The sequence below is a fragment of the Tupaia chinensis genome, unplaced genomic scaffold (assembly GCF_000334495.1).
Source record: "Tupaia chinensis unplaced genomic scaffold, TupChi_1.0 Scaffold000101_1, whole genome shotgun sequence".
In the NCBI taxonomy this organism is placed as follows: domain Eukaryota; kingdom Metazoa; phylum Chordata; class Mammalia; order Scandentia; family Tupaiidae; genus Tupaia; species Tupaia belangeri.
This window is the reverse complement of record NW_006159565.1, coordinates 316,073-327,893: the sequence shown is the minus strand read 5'-3', so window position 1 is coordinate 327,893 and position 11,821 is coordinate 316,073.

Below are 11,821 nucleotides of genomic sequence, written 5' to 3'. Positions count from 1 at the left end.
CTCTCGCTGTTTTTCTGGCAAGAACACGCACCCTATAGCAAAAACCTCTCAAAAAAAATTGTTTTTAAACTGTACTCTCTATGCTAAAAATTGAAACATGCTGGAATAAGGGGTACCATGGTGCTGAATACAGGTATTAGTATTCCCACTGCTTTTGTCAGACAATTTCTTTGAACTACATCATTGAGTGAGCTAAGAGAACACTTTGCATAGTTTATAGACACGAAAAAGAACAAATTAGGGGAAATTATCTTTCCTGATTCCCAGCCTTATTATATGAGGGGTCTTCAAAAATTTCATGTAAAAATTGTAAGTACAAGTTTATTTGGGTACAAAAATAGATGAAAGACATATAGTTGACTTTTTATTTCATAATATGTATTTTCTGAGAACTTTTGAAGATCCTTCTTATATCTATACTAATAAAGACAATATGAAATCAGCAGAGGGATCAAAGAATGCATTGTATCTTTTAATAAAGAGTTTGGCTTTCAGGACCAGCAGATGGAGTAATGGTTACATTGCTGGACTCCCAGGTAGTCGACCGCAGTTTGAGACCTGGACCCAGGACTTAAAACTCACACCAGACACCTGTGCTTACAGACCCAAAATCCTGAGAAGAGAATGAAGGAGAAGGGATTGCAGTATGGCTATTCCTCCTTGAGGTAATTTCTAGCTTTCTGTCTCTCTGTCTCTGTTTCTCAAGTGAGTGAGTGCACATACCCTATAGCAAAAATTTCTTTAAAAAAGTGACTGGCAAAAAAAACCCAAAAAAACCCCCAAAAAACTGGCTTTCACAAAGATATGGGGTTAGATTAATTTTTCTTCAGAAGAACTTCAGAAGGCACTACAATAGGAAAATCAAAATACTGAGAGCAAAAAGTTCCATGTTCAAGCTCAACAACTATAAGCTTTGCAAAGAATCAAATGTCTGATGAAGAGAAAGATTTTTGAGACTATTACTGTCTAGTAAAGTAAACAAAACAGGAAACAATGATGCTGATTATAGGTAGTACCACGGATTTGGAGGCTAGAATCACCATGGGAGGCCCATGTTCAATCCCTGGTCCAACCTGAATACACCAGGTGTGTGTGCACATACCTGTAGTCTCAACTAAATGGGAGGCTTGGGCAAGAGGATTGAGATACAGGAAGACATTGTTAAAAATACCTATAATCCCGCTCTCTTTTTCTTCTTCTCTCCCCTCTGTCTCTTAAAAGATGAAAATACTGATTATGAAAATTAATGATATATACATAAATAAGAGAGTCATGCCATGTTCATAGATTGAAAGACTTAACACAGGGATGCAGAGATGTCAAATCTATGCAAATAGAAAGATTAATGAAAATTTTGCTCAAATACCCACCATGGTTTTTGTAGATATACAGATTATTCTAAATATTTATATAGAAAGCAAAACAAACAAAAACCCCAAAAAGCTAGAATATCTAAAACAATTTTGAAAAAGAACAAAATAGGATAAATAAAGTTTTCTGATCCCCAGGCTTGTTATATGAGGGGGGGGGTCTTCAAAAATTTTATGTAAAATTTGGGACCAGCAGTTAACACAATGGCTATGTTGCTGGACACCCATGTAGTTGACTGAGGTTCAAGTCCTGAACCCAGTGGCTTAAACTCATGCCAGGCGCATGTGCGTGCATACCCAAGATCCCAAGAGGAAAATGGAGGAGAAGGGATTGCAGCATGGCCATGACCCTGGGGAGCGATTTCTTGCTTTCTGTCTCTCTGTCTCTGCCTTTCTGGCAAGCACATGAGCCCTATAGCAAAAACCTCTCAAAAAAATTTTTTTAATGTAAAATTTGAATCAACATACAAGTTTACTTTGACATAAAAATAAATGAAAGACTTACAGGTTTTTTTTTTCCCCCATAATGTGCATTTTCTGTGAACCTTCTTAAGATCATTCATATAGCTATACTAATAATGACAACATGGAATTAGCACAGGGATCAAAGAGATAGAATAGAGAACATAGGAAAAGCCCAACATAAGTACAGCCAATAGATTTTAAAATTTATTTCTTTCATGAGAGAGAGGGAAAAAGAGAGAAAGTAGAGGCAGAGACAGTACCCCCAGCAGGACTGTGATGCTGTAATATACCTCTAGCATCAGCTAGTCCAGATCATGGACATGCATATAACTGACATACTCAGAGAGGTCTCCAGACACAGACTTAGAACCTTTCCATGAGGCTCAGCCTCACAACCTTGTATTTTTAGCACTTTGTCACCATCTGGTCTCCTGACCCAAGTGATTTTTGACAAAGGTTAAAAAAAAATTAACTAGGTAGAAAATAGCCTTTTAAACAAAAGATGCCAGGACAAATGAACATTAAAAGGAAAAAAAATTAAATACTACCTAATATTCACTAGATCATGAGACTTAAATGCAAAACTTTAAAACTTTTGGGAAAAAAAAATAGAAGAAAATATTTGAAATCTAGAGCTAGGCCGATTCTTAGACCTGACATACATACATAAATACCCCCCCACACACACACACACACGTACAAGACATGATACATAAAAGAAAACCAAAGGACAAACTGAGTTTTCTCAATATTAAAAACTTTAGCTCTACAGGGATCAGCAGATGGAATTGTGGTTACATCACTGGACTCCCACGTAGTCAACTATGGTGTGAGTCCTAGACCTGGCAGCTTAAAACACATTCCAAACGTGTGCATGTGTGCCCAAAATCCCTAAAGGAGAATAGAGGAAAAGAGATTGTGGCATGGCCATCACCTCCAGGGATGATTTCTTGCTTTCTGGCTCTCTGTCTGTCTCTCTGGCAAGCACATGAACCCTATAGCAAAAATCTCTCCTAACTCCCCCCCCCAAAAAAAAACAAAAAGCAAAAAAAAAAATAATAATAATAAACCCTTTAGCTCTACAAAAGACTCCAAAGAGAGGGTAAAATGACAAAGCACAGATTGGGAGAAAATATGCCCAAATCACATATTTTAAAAAAAAGGATTTGTATATAGAATATGTAAAGTATCCTCAAGAATCAATAGTACAAGGCATTCAATCAAATAGAAAATGAACAAAGGATTTGAACAGATTTTTCACTAACAGAATTTAGAAATGGCAAATAAGAATATCGGGCTAGCAAGTGGCAAGGTGGTTAAGGTGCTGGACTTCCACACTGGCAGACCATGGTTCAAGTCCCGAATGTGACAGCTTGCTTTCTCACTTTTCTTCCTTTCCCTCTCCCTCACTCTTCCCATCTCCTTCTCTCATTTGTGAATGTCTGTGCCCTACTGCAAATTTTTAAAAATAATACAATTAAATAATAATTCTTTAGCCAAAAAAAGTACAAAAGATGTCAAAATCATTAGCTTAGAGAAATGCAAATTAAAACCACAGCAAGATATCACTTGCATGCATTGGCATGCCTCAAGTAAAAAACAGTGCCAACACCAAATACAATGAACATGTAAAAGAAACAAACAAAGAAACTTTATTTAAAAAAAAAAACCTGCATTATTCACATTATTCACAGTAGGAATACAAAGTAATATAGACACTCTGGAAAATAGATTAGCAGTTTCTGATAAAACTCAACATGCAACTACCTTAAGACCCTACAATGTCACTCTTGGGTATTTATCTCAAAGAAATTAAGACATGCTCAAACAAAAGCTTGTGCTAGATGTTTATAGTAGCTTTAGTCATATCACCTAAAACCCATTGTCTTTCAAAAGGTGAATGGTTATATAAACTATTGTACACACATATCATGGCAAACTATTAGGTCGTCAGGAAAGTCATGACACATTTTCGCATAGAAAAATACTCATGACTTTCTCTACGACCTAATATTTATTAATAATGGAACATACTGGGGCCAGCAGATGGTGCGGACATTAATGCACTGTACTCCCACTATGGCCAACCGTGGTTCCAGTCCTGAACCTGGTGGCTTTAAACTAACACCAGATACAAATGCATGTGTGCCCCAAATCCTGAGAGGAGAATAGAGGAGAAGGAATTCACACCCCTGAGAGAGTGATTTCTCACTTTCTGTCTCCCCAGCAAGCACAGGGGCCCTATAGCAAAAATTTCTTTCTTTTTTTTTTTTTATTTGAGAGGTTTTCACTATAGAGCATGTGCGCTCGCCAAACAGACAGACAGAGACAGAGAGACAGAAAGCGAGAAATCACCCCCTAGGGGGGATGGTCATGCCGAAATCCCTTCTCCTCCATTCTCCTCTCAGGATCTTGGGCATGCACGCACACGCACCTGGTGTGAGTTTTAAGCCACCGGGTCCGGGACGTGAACCGTGGTCGACTACGTGGGAGTCCAGCAACATAGCCATTACGCTAACTGCTGGTTCCCAGCAAAAATTTCTTTAAAAAGAAAATCTCTTAAAAGGGGAACACACGATTGATACAAACCACCAGGATGAATCTGAAGGGAATTTTGCTAAGTGCAAAAAATATGATGACATGGTTCACATATAGTATGATTCCTTTCATATTATATACTTAAAATGACAAAATTATAAAAATAGAGATAAGTTTAGTGGTTGCGGGGCCAGAGATAGTGGCAGAGGAAATGAGAAAGGTGTTACAATAAAAGGGCAACACAAGGTATCTTTGTGGTGATGGCAATATTCTGTATCTTGACTGCACTGATGCCAGCACTTTGGTTATGACATTGTACCATAATTTTGCAGTATATTAACAACTAGAAAAATATGAATAAAAGATACAAGGTACATAGGAACTCTCTATTATTTCTAACAACTCAATGTGAATCTACAATCACTTCAAAATAAAAAGGTTTAAAAAAATAAGTGATATAGGATAATAAAGCCACAGAGTGGGGAAAAAAACATCCTGATTGCATCTGTTAGGTTGTTGAGAAAGTCAAGATGTATTTTTCTATGCAACAATGTGTCACAACTTTCCTGATGACCCAATATCTTGCAAAAATATATACATACATACGTACATACATATATATATATACACACACATACACATATATAAAAATCATATTATATATTAATATATTTATTCATTACATATGTCTATATATTGTATATTAATATTAATTATATAATACATTAATATTATATATAATATTAATAAAAACTTACTTCTCAGTGAAAAGACAAATGAAAACATAAATGAGTGAGAGACTTGCACATACACATCATAAAGGAAAATATACAGCTAGCCAGATGTATATGAGAAGGTGTTCAACATCATTTGATACTAGGCACTACAATCACTAAACTAAAAAAGACACATAACATTAAATGTAGGCAAACGTGTAGCATCTGCAACTCTCATATGTTAATGGTAACAATATAAAAATGGTACAACCACTTTAGAAAGTATTTTGGCAATCTCTTATGAAATTAAACAAACCTCTACACAACAACCCAGAAATTACCAAAAATAAAGTATATATCCATACAAATTAATTTTTCATGAGGGACAGGCCAGTGGCACAGTGGTTAATACACTGGGCTCTCAGATGATCGACAGTAGTTTGAGTCTCAGCTCTGGCAGTTTGCTTTCTGACTTTCCTTGTCTCTTTCTCTCTGATTAAATTTAAAAATAATAAATAATAACAAATAGAATAAAATAATTATTTAAATTAATTAAAATTTTCATGAACACTCACCAGTGTCTGATTTCTAGTATCCTAAATTGAAAACAACAAAGATGTACATCATTATAAAGGAACAAATTGATAATTTCAGTACCATACAGAAATCTCACAAACTTTATGATAGCTGAAAAAAGTCAGACACAAAATTTTCCATATTGTATGACCACCTTTACATGAAATTTAAGCACAAGCAAAATGAATCTATGTTAAAGAAATAAGAAAAATGGTTTCCTTCAGGGATGGCGATTGACTGGAAAGGGGAACTTACTGGGGTGATGGAGATGTTCAATGTGTAGACTGAGTCAGCAGTTATATGAATTTACACATTTGTCAAAACTCACTGAGTTATGCATTTTCACTATCTTTAAAATTTTACCTCAATTAAAAATCCTTAGGGAATAGATTTACCCCTGTCTCAGAAATGGAGATACGCCTTTCTCAGGTACTGGTTCAAATTGCTTGAAAGCAATGATGGTTGTCTAATGTTCACTTTTAAACATATTCTCTTTTACTAACTATTATACTAATGAGATTGCTTATATGTTACTGAAATTTTTAATCTTCTCTTAACCATTTAACTCTTCTTGTGTGCCTTATCTTCCAATCAGATGGAAGGACCAGTAAGACTGCAGCTCCTTTTAGTACTACTATCACTACTATCTTATAATTATTTAGCATTGAATGCATATCTAGGATTAAGTAGTTTAATAATGTCTCAAATGTTCCCATAACAATTCCTTCACAAGGTGGTACTTTTTATTTATTTATTTATTTACTTAATGCTCACTATACAGGTCAAAAACAAAACAAAACTAGCTGGACAGTGGTTAGGAAATCTTCATCAATGTTTAGAGTTTATTTTCAATGTCACAAAGATACTAAGTAGTAGAATCCAATTCCATCACTAATTGATTCCATGATCATTTTACTCTGCCCCACTGTCCCTGAGGTTGAGAATGCAAATTAAAAATAATAGAATTATAATGGAATAATTAAAAACTAACACCAGTGTTGGTGAGTTTTATACTGGGGGAACAATTCCATGTTTCTGTTTCAAAAACAAACAAACAAAAACACAAATATACCTCTCACCAAGAAAAAGCTATATCCACATAATAGTTATTAAAGAAGCAATTAATCAGTGCTATCACTATATATTTCATGCAGGTAATGTTCAATGAATAGGGTAAATGGACGTATAGAAAAGGACATGTATCATTTCCTACAAGCAAAACAAACTCAGCAGTACTAAAAACCATGTTCACTGGCTAAATTAAAGAATTTACATCATTCAGGCAAAATGAAAAAAAAAAAAAAAAGGCTGCGTCTTCTAAGATTTGCTGAGCCAAACTGGAACTCACTGTGGTGGCAGTATTTTCCATGTTACTAGACGCCAAGTATTTTTTTTTTAATTAAAATAGAAAAAGTAGACATCAAACCAAACAAAATGATCTATCTACATATAAACCAATTAAGGAAATAACTAAACTCTAAACATTAATGATGACTAAGTTTTATCCAGAGCTAACATTTTCTTACTTTTAACAAGATGCAGGTATAATTCTTTAAGTATGTTTGAGTTAAAAACTATTCCCATAGTTGTTATAATAGCAAACTTTATAAAAGAAGAAAGTGATAATTTTTATATCTGTATTATCTCTAAAATGAAAGCAATTGTTCTAATAGTCAACGTAGGCTAATAAACATATGAAAAATGTTTATCATAATTAGTAATTAGGAAAATTAAAATCAAATAATGAGATAATCCATCCCAAATCACCAACTAGAATTGTTATAAGCAAAAAGATAAACAAGAACAAATATTAACAAGGATGTAGAAAAACTGAAATTTAGAGAAGCTCATACATTACTGGTCAGAGTGTAAAATGGAATCAATGTGCTAGTTGCTCAAAATGTTAAATATCAAGTTACCATATGACCCAGTTTCTACTCCTACCCCATACCAACAGAAATCAAAACACATGTCCACACAAAACTTGTACACAAGTGTTCACAGCAGCACTATTCACAGTAGTCTAAATGTGTAAACAACAGTAATGTCTATCAACCAATGAATGGATATGAATAGTGTGGTACATTTACACAGTGTAATGTCATTTGGCAATAAAAAGGAATTGAATATTGATAGACCTTGTAATATGGATATACCTTGAAAACACTATACTAAGTGAACAAAACCAGTGACAAATAATTACATATCATATGACTATATTAATATCAACAGGCAAATCTATTCAAAGTAAATTAGTGTTTATGTGAGGGATAGAGAAAAGCAGGAAGGAAGGAGGTGAGTGACCACTAGTAGGTACAAAGTTTCTTTAGGAAGTATTCTCCCTCTTTTTTTTTTTTTTTTAAAGAATTATTTCATTTCATTTCATTTCATTTCATTTCATTTCATTTCATTTATTTATTCATTTATTTTAATTTGATCAGAGAGAGACAGAGAAGGAGAGAGAGAAAGTGAGAAAGCAAGTCACCAAGTCCAGGACTGGAACCGAGGTCGGCTGTGTGGGAGTGTCCAGTGCCTTAATCACCACGCCACCTACTGGTCTCTAGGAGATATTCTTAAATTATATCATGGTAATAACACACAACTCTGGAAATATACCAAAAACCTTGGACTATACACTAAAAATAACTTTATGGCAGTAAATAAAATATCAATAAACCTATTAAAAATAATATATTTACAAGGCCAGGTGGTAGTACAGTAGTAACGCCAACTGCATCCACATGGAAGAATTCTGGGTTTGCCTCCAAGAACCTCCCTGAACTCACCAAGAACATGTGCATACCCATGATCTAGGCCAGCTGAACTAAGGATGATTTACAATGTGAAGATCTTTGGGGGTGTTTCACTTTTCCTTTCTCTCACATGGAATAAACTTTGAAAAAAATATCTTTAAATAGTAAATTTAGACAATACTACTACTATTTGTGCTAGGTATCATAAGTGCTATTATTCTTGTTCTTTTACAAATTAGGAAACTGAGACACAGGCTTAAGAAATTTGCCCAAGGACACACAGCAGCAAGTGCCAAAGCCAGGACCATCACTCAGGGAACAAATCTTGAGAATTCATGTTATTAACCACTGTACCACATACATTCTTGCCAACTCTGTTTGGGAGTATCATTAGTGGCCAGAGAGCAGGAAGAGGAGAAAAGGAAATTGTAGGAGACACAAGAAAGTAAGACAGGAGGGGATAGAAGAAAAGCTGACCTAAATTTGCATATACATTCAGGAATGCTACAAGATTTTTACCAGTAGCCAGGGGTACCTTTCTTTTAGACTGGGTTTTTAATAATGGCTGGTTATTGCAATTTGAAAACAGGAAAGAAAAACATCATCAGAAGTTGTTTTCACTATTTTCTCCAAAATAATGATGTTCAAGGGCTAGCAAGATGGCAAAGCAATAATACGCTGCTCAAGCAATAACACTCTGCTCAAGCAATGTTAATCCATATCATTTCCTGGTTGCCCTGTACATATAGGCTAGGTATGCCGGTGATTCTGACCAGCTGGGAAAGCTGGGAGAGGGGACCATGGTGTGAAACTCTTGCAGTTGCTTCTCTCTCATAAATTTTCAAAAATAATAATCATGTCCAAAATAAGTAAAATTATACAAATATATTCTGAATACTTTCAGAACTACCAAGGTCTCAGCACAATAAAATTAGGGGAAAAGGGTGGTTGACCCAAGGTTATGTTCATCTGCATCATATGTATTCTCTGACCTAAGAAGCGAAAGGAAGTGATGAATGGTCCCACCCTGTACAATGGCCCTGTTTGTCCTTCATTAGAAAGAGAAACACAAGTGCAGCAATTGCTATGTGGAAATAAGTGAAGGCAAAAAATGCCCTTTCAAAAGCCCTTAGGTGGTGAGAGAAGAAAGATTACAGCATAAATATGTTATTATCAAAAATTAATCTTAAAAATAAATACTTCTTAAATAGCACTAGTTTGTTATTGCAGATACTGCATCAGCTCAAATACATTCCCCAACAGTAAGACAGAAATGAAATTCTCTTTTGTATCTCCAAGTTGCACTTTTAACACTCATTTTGTTGATGTGTCAACAACATTTACACAGATGAGTCATCTTTTCCTATTCACATCTCAACTGCTCAATACCCTGTAAGCTTACAGAGGGCAGGAGACATGGACTTCAGGTTACCCATTGGCTGTTTTTTACCTTTGCCTCAGGGATACTATTAAGCAATGCATTAAAACTCTATATTAAACCAATTAATACTTTAAAACCATAGAGAAAACATACTTTCTAATAATCAAATAAAAGCTTTAAGAAATGATAATTTAGGCAGTTTCTGGAGTTGCTAAGATCTGGCAAAGTTCATTGTCTAAAGCAGTTACTGACATTTACACAAGGTTCCCACAGAAATCTCCATGCTTTTTTTGGCCTACTCTGCCAAATGGCATGGAAAGGAGTGTCTGGTAGCAGTTAGGAAAGGAAACAGAACATCAAGATAAGTAAATAGAGAATAAAAAATTCAGCTTGGGGAGAAATAAATAAATAACCTTCACTCAGCAGAACTCATCAACAGTCATATACAAACAGCATCATTAAAATGCCACAAGAATGACAATGAGGAGGTAAAGATTAAGAAAAAAGAAGTGACTAAACTGACAATTATCTAGACTTGTAAAAGACTTAAAGTAGAAGTCAGTTTCTTAAATTTCCAAGGTTTGAGCCTCAAAAGCTCTTTCCTATTTTGCAGGGATTAAGTTATTCTAAAATGTTTGACTGTAAATTGTGGGGTGGGGGTGGAGTGTAAGGGAATGGCAATTATATTTTAAAATGGCGTATAATCTTTTATGATAGATAGCTGACATTTCATAGTAAGACATCATTTTGATTTCAAGCTGTTGGGTGATTCTTATAATGACTTGAGGAGCGCTAAGGAAATAAAGTATCAGCAGGTGGTCAGTCAAATACTAAGAAATTCCTCTATCCACAGGCAGTAATCAGGTTGAAATACTTCCTCTATTATTTCCAAAAATAGAGTACATAGTGATACATAGGCCTTCCCAGTTTCAAAACTATGATTTCCACAAAAAATAAAAATATACTCATTTGTTTCAATACAACCATCAATAGCTTTGTATGTAATCTGTTTCAGGATATCTAAAAAAGTAAGAATTTTGTGGAAATTTATTTATATTAGTCTTCTCAAACTTTAGAACCTCATTCCAAGTTTACAACGTCTGACCCTGATATACTTCCAAAACTTTAGATTCACTAATTTAAAGGATTTCTTCTCTTTGGACAACCTGGGTAAACTTTTTTTTAAAGGACTTCATACTTAAGATACAAACAAAAACAACGATCTATGTTTCTGCACATACATACACCCCAAATAAGTGCAAAGATTATGGCTATTTTCAGCAGCTATAGTACCACCATGATCAACACTTTTCTACTCATCACTGCACAGTAGGTTCACTACAAATTCTACCAAGAAATGCACCAGAAAGGCACCCACTCATTGCACGTTCTTTAAAAGGAGGAAGCCCCAGTGTAACTGTGATTTGTTAGAATGTCAGTATGAGCAACCAGGGCAAATACTTATTTATTTTTATGACTTTCACAACATTCCCAATGCCAAAGCCTCTGGGCAGACACATAAAGGACATCCAGGAAGGAATTAATAATGGGAAGGCCTCCCCTAGGTGGCCAATGATCCTTCCCATGTCAATCAGATGAAAGTACTGAATTAACAACAGGTCTAGCCATGCCCTACAGGCTCAGAACAGCTTAAAAAGGGTCTATCTGGAGGTCTTGGCACTCAATATTATGATGCTGCAAAAGGAAAAGGTAATCCTTATAGTGAACTATCTAAAACATCAAAATTTTAAAGATAAAGGTCAATGCCTTCAATTGCTTGTTTATAAACTGATCTAAATTGCCTTCTGTAGAATATTACATCAACTCTAAATCAAAATTCTAAAATACAGCAACCTACCTTAAAAAATAAAACCAATATTAGATTTTAAAATGCTTAAAATACAGTCATTCTTGCCTTTGCACATTAGAATCGCCTGAATATATAAAAATAAATTTTTTTAATTTTTTTATAGATTTTAAATATTAGATTTTAAAATGCTTAAAATACAGTCATTCTTGCCT